This window comes from Xyrauchen texanus, chromosome 22 (genome assembly GCF_025860055.1).
Source record: "Xyrauchen texanus isolate HMW12.3.18 chromosome 22, RBS_HiC_50CHRs, whole genome shotgun sequence".
Classification (NCBI taxonomy): Eukaryota; Metazoa; Chordata; class Actinopteri; order Cypriniformes; family Catostomidae; genus Xyrauchen; species Xyrauchen texanus.
In genome coordinates this window covers 5,673,937-5,695,863 of record NC_068297.1, presented here as the reverse complement: position 1 = coordinate 5,695,863, position 21,927 = coordinate 5,673,937, and the positions used below count along the sequence as shown (strand labels likewise).

Below are 21,927 nucleotides of genomic sequence, written 5' to 3'. Positions count from 1 at the left end.
GAAAACGACCAACTGGGTGAAGATTATCCCTTACGTATCCCACTTAATGGCCACATACCCAATAAATACATAAATCAATTTGAGTTTAATTTATTTTAATATGTGAGTGAAAATGAAACCACAGAGTGATAAGATAGACATTACACTAGCACAGCTATGTGGGACACAGTCAATTATACAGTTTAGCAGTCTATTATACTAAAGTATTTGACAGTAGAATACCATGATTGACCAATTAGTTTCAAGCATTACAGAGAGTTGTGTAATAATGTTTGTTAATGACTAATTAATTCATGAAAGTTATTATGAAGTGTTACTAATGTACACTTGATTGCTTTCACATTAACTCTCTTTAACACTAGAGTCCCAGTTTTAGACTGCCCAAGTGTAAGGATTTACCCCCCTGATTGAGGGAGAGATTGAAACAACGTTTCATTGAAACGTTTCTGTCTAAATCCTCTGCATACAGTGTCCACCCTATGCCCCTCTTCTCTACTATTGTTCATGTCTCCTCATCTTTTTGTGTTTAGAGCACAGAGACGACACAGACGGTGCGTAGACCTGCGCCAATTCTGGTGAGGCAGTACCAAGACAAAGTTGAACCAGGTACACATACACTCTCAAATGTGCAAATGGTCAAAATGGCCTTTGATTATTTTTTTGTCAGGAGGGTTCATAGTAGACACACACCAATTTTTGTAAGAATCGGATATGCGGTCTAGGAGGAGTTTGAAAAAGTTTTTTTTTTAGAAAATGATAATAGCATAAACATTTTATAAAATGCAAAACAACGAAGATGCACATTGTGTAGGTCTTGGATCAAGGAATTAGAGGAAAAAAGTTCATCTTGGTTGCGGAGTTATTGTCAAAAGCGTAAATGTCCTTGTTATAGCGCCACCTTGTGGCTGATTTTCATAAAACAGCCTCATTCTGATACTGTCTACAAATATCTCAAGTTTTATAACGGTCGGCCATTCAGAGTTGATGTTATTAGCTGCTGAAATTTGATTGGCTGCTGGCGGCCATGTTTTTTTATTTGTCCAACTGATATTGTAGGATATGTTAGCCTTTGGTCCCTAAAGGATGCATACCAATTTTTAACTTCATTGATCATACGGTTGCGAAGTTATGAGTGTTTTTTTGTTGTAGCGCCCCCTATAGGTGTATTTTTTCGCGACTTTTCGTGCATCCTCAGAAAAGCAGGTTTTTAGAATTATGCAAATTAGCGCATTCATTTTCATGACGGAAATGAAATCAGAGATATGTGTTTTGTTCGTCTTGAGCCAAGGAATCAAATTATGCTAGACACTTGAGTGTGCGACAAACGGTTTAGGAGTTATGGGCCAAAACATAAACATGATCACTATAGCGCCACCTTGAGACCAATCAGGATGAAACTTTGATATGCTGTAGTACTCTGGGGGACTACCTTCCCTCAAGTTTTCAGCTCTCTACGACTTACGGTTTGGTCTGGACGATCAGTTTTAGGGCAGAATAATAATAATAAATATCCTTACAATTACAATAGAGTTTCAGCCCTTCAGGCTTGAACCCCTAATTAAATACATTTAATGTAGTAAACATCTCAGAGCTGTTTGACTTTGAATAACTGTGGTCTTAGACCACAATACTGTATTTATCCCTGAGGTCAACAATCTCTGAGGAATATGACGATAACTCTGTTCATGCCGGTCCTGATGAGAGATACTCATTGAAAATGACTCCTACTGAACGTCCTATTAAAACAAGCTTCTGTAAACTCAGCCAAGATTTTCCTTTCCATTTTTTTGTGCAGCTGATGACCCTCCATGCAGTTTGTTTTGCGGACTCTAGATGGCAGTATGCCTATAGGGCAACACTGTTTGGATTGTTCTTTTGTTTTGTTCCTCAGGTCAATGCAGTCAATATACAAGGCAGATTGTCCACTTCTGTTTGAGCTGTGTGTCCTGCCTTTGGACATCAGGGTTCCAGAGATGCTTGAGACAGCTTTATAAGCTTCATTCAGGTGTGAAAGACAAATACATACCTGACAGCAAGAAATACAGTTGTATTTTTTAATTTGAAGTTCTTGGTGGACCAAGAGGAAGGCTGTGATTCTTGTGAACTAGATTTTTTTTTTCTCTGATGGAAATACCAGCGCTTGCAAGGCAGTATAAGAATAGTGTTACAGATTATGGTACGTGTAGGTTTTATACTTTGGCTCTGTGTAAATGAAATGCTGCATCATAGGTGCATTGCTACAGTCATGACACTCAGCACACACCACACCTTGTTTTCAGTCGACTGCACACTAGAATCAAAAAACATTATCGTCAATTTCGTAACATTTAAAGTTTACAGAAAATATGGCCTGCTTTGGTTGACTTAAAGGAACTAAATGAAATGCTACAAAAGTGAAAATTCTACAGAACAATGACTGTGAGAGTTATTGCAGAATAGTAGCGGTCTCTGTTGGACATTAGAGTCCATGGGCCTTGAGACATGACTGCACTGCAGATTGGACAGATAATTAAATAAGTTTGGTTAGACACCTGTGCATAGTGTTCTTTCACCCCAGTGCTTTTTATTCAATTTTACATAAGAGAACATCTGAAAACACCTACCTCAACAACTGTCAAATTTCCCTCTTACGTAAGTGTTCATAATGTGTTGCACCTTTGTTGGAGCTATACGTTCTCTCTTATAAAGCAGATTATTCGGCTTCCAAATTTGGATGTGTTGAAGTTGTTGTAAAATAGCCGAAATACAACCATCTGTGAACGCACATCAGTAAATTGCTTTGAAAGTCAATCTATCTGCCTATCTGTTTTTCTGTCTGTCTGTTTGGCTGTTTGGTCTAGTTGGCTGTTCTATCTGTCTGTCTGGTTTGCTGTTCTGTTTCATTTGCTTTTCTATCTGTCAGGTTGGCTTTTCTGTTTCATTGGTTGTTCTATCTGTCTGTCTGCCTGATTGGCTGTTCAATCTGACTGTCTGGTTGGCTTCTCTGTTTGTCTGTCTGGTTGGTTGGTTATTTTGTCTGTCTGTCTGTCTGTCTGTCTATCCATCTGTCTTTCTATCAGTCTGGTTGGCTGTTCTGTCTGTCTGTCTGGTTTGCTGTTCTATTTCGTTTGCTGTTCTATCTGTTTGTCAGTCTGGTTGGCGGTTCTATCTGTCTGTCTGGTTGGCTGTTCTGTCTGTCTGTTCTGTCTGGTTGGCTGTTTTGTCTGTCTGTGCTGTATAGTTGCAAGTAGTTTTACCTATTTTTATTGATATATTTTCTTTATTGTGATAAAAGATAAATACATTCTAATAAAAACACTATAAATGTGTAGCTGTTATGAAAGGCTATTTGTCTGTTAGACAGACAGACAGACATACCGACCGACCGACCGATTGACCGATTGACCAGCACCAACATTTCTTAGCAGGAACTCCAGCTGTAACTGTCTAAATATAAAAAGAACGATCACAATTCAGTTTGAAAATAGATGTAATAAACGAGAACAATATTTTGCAGATATCGCAATGACACTATTACTGTTTGTTAAATTTTGGACACTGAACCTTTTTTCAGGGAGTCAATGGGAGATTTTCAAAAATGTTAAGTTCACAGAAAATGTTGCCAGCTTTGGTGGACTTTAGGGAACTAAATGAAATGCTACAAAAGTGAAAAATTAAATAGAACAATGACTGCGAGACTCAGAATAGTAGCAGTCTCTGTTGGACATTAGAGTCCATGTGCCTTGAGACATGACTGCACTGCAGATTGGACAGATAATGATATGTTTGGTTAGACGCGTGTGCATAGTGTTCTTTCTCCCCAGTGTTTTTTATTCAATCTTACATAAGAGAACATCAGAAACATCAGAACACATTCTAAACAATTTATACAAATTTGCTGGGAGAAAAAAAAAACTACCTCACTATCTCAACAACTGTCAAATTTCCCTATTTCTTGTGTTGCACCTTTGTTGGAGCTGTATGTTCTCTTATAAAACAGATAATTCTGCTTCCAATATTGGATGTGTTGAAGTTGTTGTAAAATTGCCAAAATACACCCATCTGTGAACGTACATCAGTACATTTATTTATTTCTAATTTTTTATGTTGTCTGTCTGTCTATCTATTGTAGCAGGGTTTAGAATGAGTCACAGACAAAGGAAAATGCTTCAATGTCCCTGGAGGGGCGTTTCTTACAATATGTGTTGTGACGAGGAAGGCATGGCGTGATGTGATGACGCACATCTGGTGCTGAGTTGACAAATCAGTAGGATAGAAATAAAGAGCGGCCGGGACACCAGTTCGAGTGACAGTGAGAGACGCATGTGTTGTGTGTGTGCATCGTTGTTTTGTTTATGTTGGAAAGCAGTTTATATTATGTAAGTTCCTTTATGTCATTAAAAGTTTATGTTGATTGTTCAGCCGGTTCCCGCCGCCTCCTTGCCCATTCTGTGAATATATTACAAGTGAGTATTTGTACAAGTGGTGCAGGTGACAATGATATAAGGGTGGCTCACCAAACCTCAACCGCCGTGGAACATCCAAGAGAGGTGTTTTATGGTGAAGTGATAGTCCTGGAAGGCGAGAACCACCGGGTCACTCTGGCATTTGCCCACTTTGCTTTTGCCATCCATTGCAGAGGTGCATGGTCCGTAACCAAGTTGAAGGATCAGCCAGTGAGGTAATAGCGCAGCTCCAGGACTTTCCACTTGAGGCCTCTCGTTCCATGGCTGCATATCGGGGTTTCTGCTTGCAAGATTTTTTGGAAATCTTGGGAAAGGACAGCTCCGAGACCGGGCTCCATTGCGTCTGTCTGTAACAGAAATGGCAGAGAGAAATCTGGAGTGTGCAGCACTGATCCCGAGCTTAGGGCTTGCTTCAGGGACAGGTCTGTGAGGGGACAGGCTAGAGAGTAGAAGTGGGATAAAAAAAAGAGCGGTAGTACCCAGCCAACCCAAGGAATGCGCATACCTGGGTCTTGGTGGTTGGTTGGATGTAATCGCTTACCGCAGTTACCTAATCTTCCTGAGGCTTAACGAGTCTTCTCCCAGTCCGAGAGCCCAGGTACTGTGCTTCCATGAGGCTGAGGTGAAATTTATTTTGGTTGGCTTTCAGCCCAGCCCACCTTTGCTAAGACAGCACTTTCTGGAGGTAGAGTAGATGTTCTTCCCAGCTCTCAGCATGGATGATGAAATCATCCAAGTGGTGGCGTAGTCTCGATGGGGCTGAATGATGATGTCCATCATTCTCTTGAAAGTAGGGGGGGCCCCATGTAAGCCAAAGGGAAGGACGCGGTACTGCCAGTGCCAACTAGGGGGTGCTGAAGGCTGTTTTTTCCTTAGAGGCAGTGAGGGGAACCTGTCAGTAGCCTTTAGAGAAGTCCAGATTGGAGATGAAACAGTCCCTTCCCAGCTGCTCGATGAGTTCATCCACGCGAGGCATGGGATATTCTTGAAACGTGGAGACTTTGTTCAGCTTCCGGAAATCGTTGCAAAACTGGAAGGTGCCATCGGGCTTGGGAACCATTACGATGGGGCTGGACCAGGGGCTGTGGGACATTTCGATAACGCTGAGCTGAAGCATCATCTGCACTTCACCCTCAATAGACTGATGATAGTATTGGTGGGGGTGTGGATGTTGTGGGAGATGACTTGAATCTGACCTGGGGTCTCAGAGAACACATCCACAAACTGTTTTGGGCCCCCAGGTGTTCTCATCAATAAAATCTGTAGCCATAGCAGTGGAGTCCCGGATTAATCCACTTTTTTAGAAGGTTCACGTGGTAGATCTACTCTGTTCTTCGGCAGCACGGATGGTGGACTCTGTAGTTAACTGGGCCCAAGCTTTTGACTACTTTATAGGGGCCCTGCCAGGAACTTGGAGTTGGCACAGGGAATGAGAACAAGTACCTGATCTCCTGGGTGGAACTCCTGGGGATGGGCCACTTGGTTGTCAATTTGTTACTGGGCGCGTTGGGCTTCCTGCATCTGTTCTCTTACCAAGGGCATTACTTCTTCAATTCTCTTCCTCATGTCTTGTATATGTACCAAAGCTGTGTGGTTTGGTGAAGGCTGTTGCTTCCAAGCTTCTCGGGCCACATCCAAGACCCCACGGGGTTGACGACTGAACAGCAGTTCGAAAGGAGTGAAGCCCGTAGAGACTTGGGGAACTTTGCATACCCCAAAATTTATGTAGGGAAGCATGAGTTCCCAATTGCGTACATCTTCAGTGACCTCCCTCCTGAGCATCCTCTTTAGCTTAGCGTAAAGCTAACAATTTACAAAAGGTTTATTTCTATTTCTTCTACTCCAAACTTACTTCAAACTTACATGACTGTAACACATCATAAGAAGGTGTTTCACCTCTGTATCATTTCATTTTTCTAGTAAGACCTTTGATATTAGCTCAAAAATCATATTCTTGATATTAATTTTTGTATTGTTTTCCTGTAAAATATCTAAAAATCCTTAAAACAAGATCAATTTGATTTATCTTGTTTTAGAAACAACACTGCATAATATATTTAGGTTTTTCAGAGAATGTATTTTTAACATGTGTATTTTGTCTTACTGTTCTAGCAGAGTTTTTTATAGTCAAAAAAAAAATCTACCAGTGCTTAAGAAGTAATCCAAAGTATTTAGAATGTTACTGACCTTGAGTAATATAACAGAATATGTTACAAATGACATTTTACAGCATGTATTCTGTAATCTGTAGTGGAACAAATTTCAAAAGTAACCCTCCCAACCCTAGTAGGTGGGAGACACAATGCAACTTGCAGAGATCCGCCATCAGCCAGGACAAGAAGGGCATGCCTTGATCCATCAGGATCTCCTTTGGAATTCCGTCTCAGCTTATTAACAGGAACAATTCTTTGGCAATGTTCTTAGAGGTGGCCTTTCACAGGTGGATGGCCTCAGAGTGGCATAATCCATGATGATGAGGTTATATTTGTGACCCCAGGCTGATTTTGACAGCGGTCCTATTAGGTCTATGCTGACATGCTCAAAAGGCACCTCGATGATGGGCAACGGGATGAGTGGGCTTGGAGGTGGTTGTTGAGGGGTGGTCCTCTTGCACACTTTGCACCACTGGCAAAACCTCTTTACCTCTCTGTCCAGTCCTGGCCAGTGATATCAGTGTCAGATCCGTTGGGCGGTTTTTTGGGCCCCCAGGTGTTCTCAGCAATAAAGTGAGGAGTCGGGTGATGCATGGGTTGTTGGGGGACACCCTCGATTTCCTGGACTTTGTTCCAACAGTGTTTCAGTCTTCTGTCCTCTCTGCTCACGGGCAAATGATCCTCCAGTCGAAATCTGTTGGAACAGATCAAATAAGAGGTTAGGGGCATTCCCAGACTCACCTTATCTCTCACTTTCCATAGCCAACAAGGCAGGGAGGCGAGTGGGCTGATGCTTAGGTCATCCACTTCTCTGCTTTGTTGTGTTGAGGAGCTGCTCCAGGCCAGGCCAGGCCAGTCTTGCCCCAAAAGAAAGGGAACGTGGAGCTCTTTGACCACTTCAACATCTTGTCGCAGGTCACTGGGATGATCGCGCTAATGTTCTGGAGCAGAGCACCCCAGTTTGAGGCTAATGGAGCTGCCGGTATCCAACAGGGCTCGGGTGCGCCTCTTGTTGATGTGTACCTCCTGGTACATTCCTTTAGGTGATGTGGTCCGATGCAGAAGGCAGCCCACAAACCGAGCACGGCCCTCCGGGGGGGTTTGGGTTCTGTCTGTCTGTCTGTCTGTCTGTCTGTCTGGTTACCTGTAGTTGTACCTTTTTCATGTATTTATTTGTTGTGGTAAAAAAAGAAAGAGATTAAAAGCACTATGAATATGTAGCTGTTATGTAAAGGCTATCTGTCTGTCTGGTTGGCTGTTCTATCTGTCTCTCTCTATCTCTCTCTGTCTCTTTATCTATCCTACCTACTCTAATGAAACTCTAAAAACTCTACAGATTTTAAAGTATGATAGGCCTTGATTCATTTAAATCATTTTAAAACTTTTTGTTTAGTTCAGATTTTTATTGATATAAACAAAATCTTTTATTTTAATTAAAAAGTTTCTTTGAGTTCTGCCTCCCTCTTCTCTTTCTTTTCATTCCTTTTTACCTTTTCATTACCCTACCCCCTTGTCTGTTATGTTCTATTATGTCCTACTTATCTACAGTTCCCAACTTATGTTGGTCACATACACTTATCCAGATGCATTCAATTAAATGTATTTGGGCTCCAGCAGAGCCGCCTGTCGTATGTGATTAGTGTGTGATAAAAGCCAGTGTGTGTGCTGATGGCTGAATGGTCGTGATTAGTGTTTAAACATCAACTTGTTCTGTGTCATTACATTTGCTCTGAGCATTTTTCCTTTTTCTTTCTCAGTGTAATATGAAACACCAGTGGAACAACATAAGGACCAGAGGTGCACCTGTGTTTGAGTCCCTCCCATTATTTACCAAATTGCCTTGACATTATGCATCCCTACCATGTGTGTAAATGTTGGAAATGAACTTGAAGCAATGTAAGTGAATAGTTACTGAGGGTACCATTCTGATAGCTTTATAAATATAGAGACCATTTTGCCACAATCCCTGGTTCATTTCTTGTCATAGTATATACATGTGTGCTTATATGCATCCATATGAGTGCATGTTTGGTTTAATTTGACAGGTGTACATTTTAAGCAGACGTGCAGTGCTATTGTAGGCATCACAGTTAACTGTTTGCTCAATTATACTGATTTTTTGTCCTGTTCGTGAAGCTAATTTTGATAAACAGCCAATATATCTTCACAAAAGCCTCCTTGTTAGATCTGTTCTGTCAAATTCTCTATCTATGCTCACACAAGCAACCATTTGTGATTTTTTTTTAAAGGAGGTGACTCCACTGAATGTAGCCCAATGTCTTTGTCGCAATTCTATACTGTAAGTACATGACGTGAAACCCTTTAAGTCACAGCTTTAGCCCAGAAGAAAGGCTTTGAACAAATAGGTCTTCTGTGGCTGCAATCCACGCCACGGCTTGATGTACAGATGGGTCATTTGTGTTGTCTTATAAAAGGCGTAGTGTGGTACTGTACGACTAAATCGATGTAGACATGACCTGGACAGCGTCCTTTGGTTATACAGCTGCTCTCTCTGATCTCTCTCTTTACCGATCAGAGAATGGGTGCTCTGTTCGGCTGTTCCAGTTCAGCTTGTAGCCGTGACATCAATGGTGAAAAGCAAGATAAAGATGCTAATATACTGTTATGGTGGCAAGTGAAAGTCCTTCAGGATATGGCCACAGATGAAGAATTGTATATTTACTGTATATGCTTTTTACTTATTGAGTGTGGGCAAAAGTTGCAAGACCAATCACATAGAAATCACACGCCTCTCCAACAATTTGCATGATTTATTTTATTTTTCATGTCTGTAGCACTAACGATTTAGTATAACGACTCGCCAACATTTAATACTTAACATTAGATCTATAATGCTATTATATTATTAAACAACATTATAAATTCTGTGTTTTTGCCCATTTTCATGTTGTGTATTCAAAGAGATGATACATAGAAACTGAAAGTTGCACAACCCATAAAAGGGTCTCTATCCCGAGTTGAAAGTGGCCATTCGTTAAACACTGGGCTCTTGTGTGTGAAATATTGGCCCCTCTGTGGAGCACAGGAAGGGGGTGAGGGCACACATCACACACCCACACACTCACACACATCCCGCCCCTCGAGGGCCACTCAGATAAACTGTTTCCAAGCTGCTCGGCCGTTCTGTTTTTATTGGGATCAAAACATCTTTCAAGGAGTTGAGCTTTCCAGGAGAGCTGTGTTAAGCCCACCTCTGTGTGAGCTCTGTCTTCATCCGCCCTGTCAAGTTCTTCACTGTAATGATAACATACCTACAGCTACGTTTGGTTAAGCTAACTATATGCGTGCCAAATAAAACAGCATACTTATGTATTATACTTCTATGCAAATAAGTGACTTGTGACTTGCACGGATGTGGTGCAGATTTCTGATGACAATTTGAGCCTATTGTTATGCAAAGCATGCAGGAATACTTACGCTTCAATGAAGTCACCATGTCGGATTGCATTGGTGTTTTCTGCTGTTATTGAAAGGCTTGTTCTCATGAGTTTGATGACTTTTTACACTTAATTTATCACATTTTCTACATCTTCTACTACCACCCTGGGGCCGGATTCACGACACGCTCTTAAGAAGAAAATTCTTCTTAACTACCGTTTTCTTCCTCATTTCTAACTTAAGAAAAAAAGTTACAAATATTTTGTATTCCCAAAAACCTCTTAAGAAAGATCTTATCTTTTTTCTTAAGGTTGTTCTTAAGGAAAATCATTCAAATTCTCAGATTTCATTTTTCTTAAAATCTTAAAGTTAGGACAACCTCACTGCTGTCTTAAATACTAAAAGGCAAGATGTTTTAGGATTTTACAGTGTTTTTTCAAATGCGAGTTTTGTTATTTTTATTTTCAGCTTGTAAACCATGTAAATTTTATCACCAAATTCCAAAAATAAATGTTGTTTTGAAGCTTCTTAACGTGGAGACCAGTCATGCTAATTCAAACAGATGCGCTGCGTGCATAGCACTCTCTCTCCGATATATTTAGAATTTATAGAAGCATAATAATTAGCCTATAACATTCGGAAAGCTGAGACTTTCTTTTCACACCCTATCCACATACCTGGATATGGCCATAGTGGAAACAGCCTCCGCCACCCTTTCCCATTTACCCGACTCTTACATTCTGACCCAATGTAATTATTAAGCTTCCCAATTGGAGAACTTTTGCCTTGCAGTAATTTCCTCAACCAGAACCTCTTGTCTACTGAAGTATTTGTTTCTTTTCTTCTCTTTCATGTCAAATGAATAGTTATGATATTGTTACCAGCAAGTAAATTCTCCTATGATGGGTAGTGTTATTAAACTAACACTTTACATAAAAAAATATTTTGTTTAATAGATACATTTATCAATACAATTGTGTTGAAGGATTGAATTTGTTGTGGGCTATTAGACAAGGCAACTCCATGAGCAGGCTAGTTTGTTCAGACCATGTCAAAGCCTCTTTATCTTAAGAACAAACTTAAGATGCTCTTAAGAAAATATTTGAGAACTTATAAAAAATAAAATCAAGAATTGCACTTAGGAACGTTCTTACAAACTTCTTATAATTTATCCTAAGAAATTTCGTAATTTTTGTGAATCCGGTCCCAGGTCTTATAGAATCACGGTACTATACCTATATTTTTGCTAAATGATTTTAAGTGGCTCATTGTACATATCACAGCAGTTTACTATTGAAAAAAAACACTAGAGGTGCTAAAACAACAATGATTTTCAATCACTTTCACAGTACATTTTAAGCACACAGAGGTTAGCTAGTCATTGACATATAATCCTTAAAGCTACAGTTGCAAAAACAGCCTTATTAATTCTAAGGGGGTGCAAAATGGTCCTGTAAAAGACTATTTGTGTTTTATTTATGGATTAAAGCTAAAATCTATTATTTTAATGCTTAATAGAATCAGTAAATCTTTGCCTACACTTAAAAGCGCTCAATATTTCTATGATGTCTTGTTTGGCTGGAGTTACTCAATAAATCGTTCCATTATTCATGTTTTTATTTTAGTTTGAGCTCGCAGTGTGGCGCGATCTCGTGTTTCCTCTTCAAACAGCAGTGTAACGCAAACAAACAGTACACACACTGAGGCGCTTTCTCCGCTCTTCGCATCTCATCACACGCCTTCACATGGGGAGGCTGTTTTAAACACAGATGAGAGGAGATTATCTACTCAGCCCAAACTCAATGTCTGCTCTCAGGTTTGTGGTGAAAGAACGACAACTTGAGTGTGTTTGTTTATGCAACTTACCCCGCTGGCTGATATCTAAGACCTCGTAATGTTTTTATGAAAATCTAGCAAACACAGTGGACTGCTTGCATTTTTTTGTAGGCCTATAGTATAGTGGCCTTGTTTCCCCACTGAAGGTTTGCTAAAATACTTCACATGAAGATGCCACATGAAACTTAAAGGAATTGAAAAGTTTGTAATTATTTACTCACCCTCATTTCATTCCAAACCTTTATTATTTTAGACACTAATGAGATTTAAGAGTAATGGTGATTAACGATAAATAATGGCTTAAATGTCTGTAAAATCTGACCATTAATGGATAGAGACAGGCCATATCTCTGAGCTTTAGCCATATAGGACCTTAAAAATTAAGATACTTAAAGAAAAGTATTCTTAACCATGATCTAATAGGATGTTAAGGTATCTTTAATACTTCTGAAATTATAGTCATTGCAACTTTGGAAAATCAACGGGGAAAAAGTTGCATACAGTATTTCTGCATTGCAGTTGGATAAATCTGTCGACAGCTTTGGCACTTTTATGCTGTCCAAAACCCCAAAGATCTGCCAGGAGACCACAAACAGGATGCGAGAAGGTTCGAAATCAATGCTAGGCTTTTGCCGTGTTTTTCTATTAAAGCAGGAATTAAAGGAACAATAATCAAACCCAATGAAAGAATAACAAACTAGAGAGAAATTTGCATTCCTTTTTGTCCATATACAGGCTCATACCTACCCATTCCTCCATGGTAACATGCAGTATGGACATAAACTCATGGTCCAAAAGCTCTAGAATAACACACTACGTAAACATGACAAAAAGAGGATGGTGAAGACTGCTAGTCTCCCAGATAGTAACCCAGAAACATCACACTGGATAGGCGATTTGACTCTTTAAACAATTAAAAGAATAAGTCTAGTTCAGAAAGTGTTGGATCATGGCTTCTTTTGCAAGAATTGTCTGGTCCAGAGATGTAATTTTTGTTAAATGTTATGCTCCCACGTTGATGCTTACATGTGTAACCAGAGTTCAGCAGAGGTCACTCACTTTCAACACCAGTAAAAATGGCGGGAGAAACCATTTTGCTCTAAACAAAACAATGGAGGATTGTAGGCTTAACTGGACTTAGTGCTTCCTACAGGCCTATTGAGAAACTGTTTGTTGTTTCTTTGTATTTGGGAAAGCATGTGGACATCCACAACAGAGTGAAGTTACGCGAGCGGTCAGCCTCTCGTTTCCCACAAAAAATAGTGACAAAACACATGATGTTGATCACATATTAATACCTGGTGTTTTCAACAGGTTTGCTCTGAACAGCAAGAGACAACTTTACCATCTTCTCGAAAATGAGGATGTTCTTTTTCTGCTCGTGTGCCATCATATAAAGGAATTGTTCACCCAAAATTAAAAACTCTCAATTTACTCACCCTTATGTCTCTATAAAAGTATAATTTCCTTTCTTATGAGGAACACAAAATGAGATGCTTTAATGAATAGTGTGGTCCGTCCTTTTAATACATTGGCAGTAGATAATGCTTTACTTTTAAGCTTAAAAATGGACTGAAAAATATGTAGGCCACACCAGTTTTTAGAAGTAGTTAACTAAAAGTAGCTGTGCTACTAACTTGACTACATTTTCAGTAGCGTGACAGTAGATCAGCTATTTTCACAGTAGTGTAGCATGACCAGTAATGAACTACATTTTCCAATGAGTAGCTTTGTAGTGTCACAAAACACCACATTTGTCACATTTTATTGTGAATGCAGCAATGGAGCCATTAAGGGACAAATCAATATTTAGTTAATTGCTGCTTTTTGTACCTTCTAAAGATTGTAATGCATTACTATACATGTTTATATCATGTTATAATGCATTGTACTCTTTAGATAGGTACCAGACCAAAATGACCAAATGTAAGTAAGTAATTATGCATAGGTGTTAGAATGAATTATAACTGTTTGCTGGTATTTATGAAAATATACAGTATAATGCATTACACAGAATAAGGAATTATGAATACCTTTATAATGCATTAATGTTGCCATGTGTAACTTCTGCACCACAAGCAGCACCAAATTGGATTGCAAAAATAACATGAGGGTGTGTAATTAGTGACAGAATTTTCATTTTTGGTGTGAACTATTCCTTTAATATGAACAGATTATTTCTAAATGGGCATTTGCCAGGAATAATAAATGCTTCAAAAAAGTTATTTTCCATTGTTAGTTCATGAAACCTAATGCATTAAAGGGGTCATGACATAAGGAATAAACTTTTCCTTGATCTTTTGACAAATTAGAGGTCTTTGTACAATAAAAATATGCTAAGTTTCAGAACTCAAAACTTCCTCCTCTTTGCAAAAAGAGCATTTGTTGAAACCAAACTGCTAAAACGACTTGTTCTCTACTTCCTCCATGCTGTGATGTCACTGAGGTAGATATTTGCATCTGACTGCCTCCATAACAACACATCAACACCTACATTACCTTATTACTGGCAAGGAAAGAGCGAGTCAGTCAAGAGCAGAGAGCGTTTACAGTCAAGTCTTAAAGGAGAAGCCGCACCAAATGAGGGTGGAAAATTAGCATTTTAATAACCAAACACTATTAAGTGAACCTCAAGGAACATTTTTAAATAATAAAAAAAGGCATGTCATGACCCCTTTAAGTGTTTACCTCATTATAAATTGTTACCTTTTTGTATGTTTATCAGTGATCTAACCTGCCGTTTAGGGTAATTGATTGTTCTGTTTGTGTCTAGTTAAGAATAAAACCCTCTTCCAGTTGTTCAGAGTAATTTGAGGAGACCTGAAAATGTGATGTCAGTTGCTCCAGCTGTACTGACATGTCTGTGTCTGTGAACAGCTGCAGAAGGGATCTGCTTCGAGCATGTAACCCAGCAGGCATTCCATGCCACTTACCCAGGCCATGCATATCATTTTATTGTGTCTGTTCAGGACTCCACATGTTTGAAGTTCCTCGCCGTGGCCCTCTGTTACTGCAGTCCCCAGCGACTGACGCCAACTGGCCAAGTATGTACTGGAAAACAGCATAACAAGTCCAGGAAAATAGTGTTTATCACCACCTATAAATACGTCATAATTGCTGACTCTTGTGCTTTCCTGAAAGCCCTTACAAAAATGTACCACATTGACCAACAGTTATTGTTTTCACTGTAAAATCACATAAATTAAAATGGGATACATAAATTCTCAGTTTCATTTTAGTCACTTTAACAGTACTACCTATGGTGTTCTCACAGAAGCAGTTTACCTTCATACATTTTGTACAGAAATTAGTTTTATATTTGTGTTACATTGTCAAGATTTCCATTTTTACTGTATGATTTCAAGTCAAGTCAAGTGGTTTTTATTGTCGTTTCAACCATATACAGTTAGCACAGTACACAGCGAAACGAGACAACGTTCCTCCAGGACCATGGTGCTACATAAAAACAACAAAGGACAAACACAGGACCACATGAAACTACACAACTAAATAAACTCCACTTTATGGTTCTTAAAGGGATAATTACCCCCCAAAATTTTTAATTCTGTCATCATTTACTTAGGCTGTGCCAACACTATCAAATATCGAGATGTCACAATACTTTTCCTCATGATATTGTTTCGTTAGTTTAGATCCACGTATCGTGATGTTTATATTAAACTATTTGTGCATTCACATCATGCCCAACAGTTCAATAAAGACAAAGGAGGTCATCTAAATAAGTGCAAACTCAGTGCAAATCAAAAATTCCTTAGTTCAGTCAGAGACGCTTCTATAATGTGCGAGAGAGACTGAAACTGAGCCCGTTTCTCTCACGCTGGTCTCCTTTCATGCATTTAACACCATTTAAAACGTATGGAGTTTTGTGTTCTTTGCCACAGTTGCCTTCGGCTTTCTCACTGGGGTTATAAATACAATAATTATTTAATTACTTATATTTAAACACAATTCACAATCTTATTTTATCTAATTACACAATGATGACTCATAGACGTTATAGACGTTACAGTTTTATCTTTTGTTAATGTCTTATCTTTTGTAAAGCTGCTTTGAAACAATGTGTGTTGTACAAATAAAATAAAAATGACTTGACTTGACACCAGGGCCGTGCAAAAATATAGATTTTCCGACTAACCACAATCTTCATTTGATTCTATCTATATCGATTCTTAAAATCCACAAAAAATGTGCAGCACTTCACAATGGGAGTAGATCACTGAAATAAGTGACTTAAAATCTTTGTAATTAGCCGTTTAATATTTCAGCAGTAATAATTAATAGTTCGGCACTCTTTCACCGTGTGTTGAGAGTAAAAGTTTGGTTTGCATTGTAATGTGTGTCCAAAGATGAGATCCATATAATCCATATGTCATTGATAATGTCTCTTATAACTCCCTCTTTGGTCTTTACAGTTAGAGGTTGATTAAAATTATTTTTATTTATCTTTCTATTTGGAATGCCCAAAACATGATGGCACAGTTACTTACCTCAATCCGGTTGCCTCCGCTTCTGAGACCGTCAATCTGCGCATCTTATCACATGGCTTGCTTTGCATGACACCGCGGAGACGACGCATGTGGAGGCTCATGCTACCATCCGCGATCCACGCACAATTTACCACGCACCCCATTGGGAGCAAGAACCACTAATTGCAACCACGAGGAGGTTACCCCATGTGACTTTTCCCTCCCTAGCAACCGCGCCAATTTGGTTGCTTAGGAGACCTGGCTGGAGTCACTCAGCATTCCCTGCATTCAAACTCGTGACTCCAGGGGTGGTAGTCAGTGTCAATACTCGCTGAGCTACCCAGGCCCCCAATTTTTGCTTTTTTTTATGAAAAGGAGGGAAGAGTCGAAATTAAGTCTTCTGGTAATTAAGATTTTCACACATGATGTCGATTGAGCTTAATTTGTATTGAACTTGGAATAATCCTTTAACGTCTTTCATGAGGGAATAAATTACACTTGCATGAAGCATTGCGAATTATCTTATCAAATAAAAAAAAATTCAGTTGTTGATTATAACTATAGAAACTATATATTTTTATTTTATTGCAAAAGATTCAGATATACACAAATATACTGTATAAGTAGTTTGAGAGTGTGTGGAGACCAACTCGATTAGTCATAAGCAGTGCGGAAGTGGGTGGTCGCTACAGTGCCCATGTGCTGCAACTCTGATTGGTGGAGTATTCTCTTGAGTATTTTTCACAGGGAATTCCACTAGAAAACAAATTTGTTTTAAATTTCAGTTGAAATAACACCAACTGATGGCTTCAAACGTGTAACATGTAGAGTACCATCAACCTTGGAGCTCATTGTGTCTATAAAGGTTTATAAGTAATTGCTAATCAATACGTCTATGTAGAAAATGAGAGAGATTTTTAGGCTTGAAGTTTTGCTCAACACACAGCAAACTCTCACTCTCTGTGTTTTGGTGAGATGTTGCACCAGGCGTATCCTGCTGCCTCATCTCATCCTGTCAAGCATTTGATCAGGCGTAGAGATAAGGTTCCCCACACAGATGGATGAGTGGAGATGAGAGGGAAAGACTCTTGAAAATGAACCGGGGTTTGAGTGCGGCTGTGCGCTCTAATAGTCATCACCTCTTCACCCCTGACTTCTCAACTGCCAGACAGAGGGAAGAGGGGCCGCTTTGATCAGCCAAGGCAGGCAGCAGTGCTAAGCCACGCGGCAGAAGGCCACATCTCTGCTTTCACAGGTGGAGGAGCAGGGCTTTCATGGGAGCGCTCCTGTTACAGTGCGCAGAGGTTCTGTGGGGTTACAGCCTCCGTTTTATGTTTGATGTTGGGCTGAGTGGAAGCTAGAGCCCTCCTGCCTGGACAGTCGGTCAGATGTGTGTCTTACTATTTGAGACGGGGCAATATGGACCCACTTTAAAGGACGATGGAGGCTCCTAAGTAAATTATCCTGTTTTTGAATGAGCCATGGCCTAGTGCATAAACATGGTATCAGCAGATCCTTAAAAAGTATTAAAAAAATCTTAAAATCAGTTTTCAAAATTTAAGGGCATAAAAAGTCTTGAATAACATAAATAAGGTTGTAAATATTTGTTAGCGTAAAGATAAGATGAGCAGTGACAGCTTCAAACTGCCGAGCTGGGCTTTGAGGTAAAGATGGGTCAGAAATGAACAGGGGCTCGGGACAAGAATGCCCCTGAAATTCTAAATGTTTTCTTTGTTTTATTTGTAATAGCCGATATATTTCTTACTATTGTATTCTAGGCCTAGATATACATATTATTGGATTAAACATACAGTAAGTTTAAATAACTCCTATAGAGTATTTATTTAAATAAATTGGTTAAATTGAAGCAATATGCATACATTTTGTATTATATTAGAAAATATCTGTCCTCAAAGGTTTAAAATGCACTTTTGTACTTCAAAATCTTCCACAGGCAGCAATGACAGCTTTGCAGATCCTTGGCATTCTAGCTGTCAGTTTATCCAGATATTCAGGTGATATTTCACCCCACACATCGTGTAGCACTTGCCATAGATGTGACTGTCTTGTCGGCCACTTCTCTTACAGTCTAGCTGATCCCACAAAAGCTCAATGGGGTAAAGATCCATAACACTCTTTTCCAATTATCTGTTGTCCAATGTCTGTGTTTCTTTGCCCACTCAAACCATTTCTTTTTGTTTTTCTGTTTTCTTTGCAATTCTTCCCATAAGGCCTGCATCCCTGAGTCTTCTCTTTACTGTTGTACATGAAACTGGTGTTGAGCGGGTAGAATTCAATGAAGCTGTCAGCGGAGGACATGTGAGGCGTCTATTTCTCAAACTAGAGACTCTGATGTACTTATCTTCTTGTTTAGTTGTACATCTGGGCCTTCCACATCTCTTTCTGTCAGTTGTGCTTTGTCTTTGAAGACTGTAGTGTACACCTTTGTATTAAATCTTTTGTTTTTTGGCAGTTTCAAGCATTGTATAGCCCTGTATAGTATTCCTCAAAACGATTGACTGACGAGTTTCTAGAGAAAGCAGTTTCTTTTTTGCAATTTTTGACCTAATATTGACCTTAAGACATGCCAGTCTATTGCATATTGTGGTAACTCAAAAACAAACACAAAGACAATATTGAGCTTCATTTAACAAACCAAATAGCTTTCAACTGAGTTTGATATTATGGCAAGGGATTTTCTAGTAACAAGTTAGCAGTTTATCATGATTACTCAAGGATAAGGTGTTGGAATGATGGCTGCTGGAAATGGGGCCTGTATAGATTTGATAAAAAAATTATTATTTTTTTTCTCACAGCCATTATCACCATAGATACAATTCAACTTTGCGAATTGACTGCGCTATTATGACTTAAAGTGAATATTTTTTTGTTGTTGTTTTGTTTTGCAAGTAATATCTTCATCAGATTGATCTGATGACAAGCTAGGTGGCTCGAAATGTCACCAAGGTGGGAATATATAAAATTTCAATTTGTGGAACTGTGGTGTGCAGACTTGTTCTTTTGAGGCTGATTTTTTGGTTGAGCAACCACACTGCCATTGGACGTGTGTGCTTTTGCTTATTGTTTTTATATAAATGGTATTAAATAATTGTATTGCCATTAAAAGGTTTAAAAATATCTCAAATTCTATTCCCTTAAACTTGCTGATACCCTGACACACTGTCTACACTGGACGCATCATAATCAGTGACGCTGTCTACACTGGAAGCATTCGTTGCATCATGCCGACAGTAAATTGGTGTCCTGTTCCAGTTTGTGCTGCTGGTACAACTATTGTCAAGTAGACAAATTTGTGTTTGGAACGTTCATGTCGACACATCCAGTGTAGCCTCAAACCATTGCTTTGCATCACATCAAGGATTGCGCCCTGTGTAGACAGGGTGTGAGAGAGCATATGATTTGACAATCTGAGCTAGTGCTCATATGGGCTCTGTGAGTTCAAATCAGACTTTTGTAATTTCCTGATCCCTTCATAATTTTCAACAGACATTCAACCACTTTGTTTACACCTGTCTTTAGCGTCATCCCATTTCAAACGTATCGCCTAAAACACATTTTAATACCAGGTTTAAATGGGGCATCTGTGAATTTCTGGTCCCTAGATATGGCTTAGGTCTTTCTTTTAATGTAAGCCCGTTTCAGCATAAATATCCACTAGGCAGAAATCATCCAATTGCTTTGAATAGTAAAAGCACACCACTCCTCAACATGCCGCACGAGCTGCACAATAGATTACTCTAGTTCCTCTAGACTTGATTGAGTGGCAGAGCCTTGTCCATGATTTTTCTGAACAGCAGTCGTGCTGGTTTAACAAACACTCAGTGTTGTGTTTAATAGGTGAGTGTGTTTGCGGCTAGAGAGAACTATTTTGGTTCAAACAGCTATGAGTTTCTCTCCGCTCATCTGTTTCATATCAGACCTGCTTTCACTGCCAACCTGTCAACCTCTAGCTCTCTCTCTTCCTGTTCTTCTTCCATATCTTTTTCGTTGGCTCACGTCTCCCCCCTGCGGGTGTACTGGAGCAGACCCCAGCGTCCTATCAAAATCCTGGCTCACACCCGACTACCTACAACCAGACCGGCATCTTGAATCTATCAGTGCTGTCACATGTGCCTGGTGTTCCAATGTGTAGAGCCCAGGACCACATCCAAAGTCCTGCCACTGCTATCACTGTCTCCCTTAAAGGAACATTTCAGCACAAAATGACAATTCTGTCATCAGTTACTCACCCTTATGTCATTCCATACACATATTTGAGTTTCAAACCACTGATTTGAGCCACTGTTGTCATGAAGAAGTGCTAGAAGATGTAATTGTGGTTAACAACAGTAGATGAAGGTACAAACATCAACAGTGTATGTGCACGTGACTGTGTGGAGACTAGAGAGGTCAGAAAATCCCTGGGTTTGTGTAACTCCAGTTTGAAGGAATATAAAGACATCTTTATGGGTATAAACTCCTGAATAGTAATAGTGTGGTGTCTCATAGCAGTCAAGTCATTCATGCGTCAAATACCTGTGTATGCTCACCCAGTCATATGGAGGATATTTTGACAGGCTTGCGTTTGACTGTACGCAGACGCTGAGCGTTCGCCTCAAAATCGAAGCATACCTTGGGTTTAAGAGAAAGTGGTTTAACACACCTGGGATTCTCCTGGAGAACACGGCTTATTGTGACCATGTTAACACATAAGCGGCTTTCTCACAGCTTTTGAAGAGTGCCAATGTGAGTGAACAGATATGATAGGATGACTACCCTAGGATGATTATCCCTCCAGCTAATCACTGCAAAACGGACGGTCATTCATACATTGCATTGTAACAGATACAGTATATGTATGTGTGTTCGACAGCGATACGTTTCAAACACACATAGATGCCTTTCCTCTTCTGCTCCCCCTCATTCCAGATAATTTTGGCTCTTCAGACAGATGCTTTCTTGTTCACAGATGGCTGAGAGTCCGGGCTGCTCGCCCACAGGTCCACCCTGGCACCCCTTCCCTCTCCACCCCTCAATGATTGCAGCTTCTCCTGCTCTCCCGCAGGGCCCCCACATACCTGCGATATGCTCAGTAGGGCATATTCAGAGGAGCGTTCCAGATTGAAATGGCATGAATGGAGCTTGCGGCTTCCTTTTTGGAGGTATGCCTCTTAATTAGACAAGCTATAAGACTGCAGGTGTGCAAAGCCAATATAATGCTCTGCTGGCTGTGGCAGATAGTAGATAGTTTTCAAGTGAAATGCCATGTGATCCTCCACAAGCCTGCTTGATTCCAGGCCTCTATCAAAGCACTCTAGGGGAGATGTACACGGTCTATGGGAGTTTTTGGGAGGTGTGACACTGCATGAGAACTGCAAATTAATGAACTGCCTGGCACACGTCAAGAGAGGGTGTGGATGCATCAAATGTGTTTGTAGATTTCTTATGTGCTTCTTTTTAAAGGAGTTTCAAGTGATTTTACTTGTTTTTTTATTTGTTATTTACTTATTTTCGCTCACATTTTTTGTTTCTGATTTTAGTGCAAGCCATGGGAACGTTGTTGCCTCTTTTTTTGTGTTTTCCACAATCTCTGTTTGGTTATATTAA

The 21,927-nt window shown here is 39.7% G+C and overlaps 1 long non-coding RNA gene across 2 annotated transcripts in view; it reads left to right on the top strand.

Moving 5' to 3' along the window:
* LOC127662236 (uncharacterized) overlaps positions 1–21,927 on the top strand; it is a 50,624-nt gene that overhangs the window by 2,703 nt on the left and 25,994 nt on the right. The window contains exons 2-3 of one of the 2 annotated variants that reach the window (XR_007972867.1): positions 531–606; positions 21,290–21,482. This is a non-coding gene — a long non-coding RNA (uncharacterized LOC127662236). The remainder of the gene's footprint in view (positions 1–530; positions 607–21,289; positions 21,483–21,927) is intronic. The other variant, XR_007972868.1, reaches the window with a different exon arrangement.